This window comes from Penaeus monodon, chromosome 25 (assembly GCF_015228065.2).
Source record: "Penaeus monodon isolate SGIC_2016 chromosome 25, NSTDA_Pmon_1, whole genome shotgun sequence".
Taxonomy (NCBI): Eukaryota; Metazoa; Arthropoda; class Malacostraca; order Decapoda; family Penaeidae; genus Penaeus; species Penaeus monodon.
Window position 1 is genome coordinate 36,077,809 of NC_051410.1, and position 237 is coordinate 36,078,045.

The following is a 237-nucleotide window of genomic DNA, read 5'->3' on the forward strand; positions in this document are numbered from 1 at the left end:
CCGAGACACGAACTGGCGGGCAAGCAAACCCAGGCAGGTAACACACACTAAAATACTTTGTCTGCGACTTAGTATTGACTATCGATATTAGCCGTGTTTCCCTGGCGGCTCCACGTAGCCTGGATATACGCCAGAGGCCCCTGCAGGACGTCATATAACTGGAAAACAGTGTATGGTACCTGTAATATTAATAGATAGTGAGAGTAAAAAATGGAGTATTGTGTTTTATGAAGTATG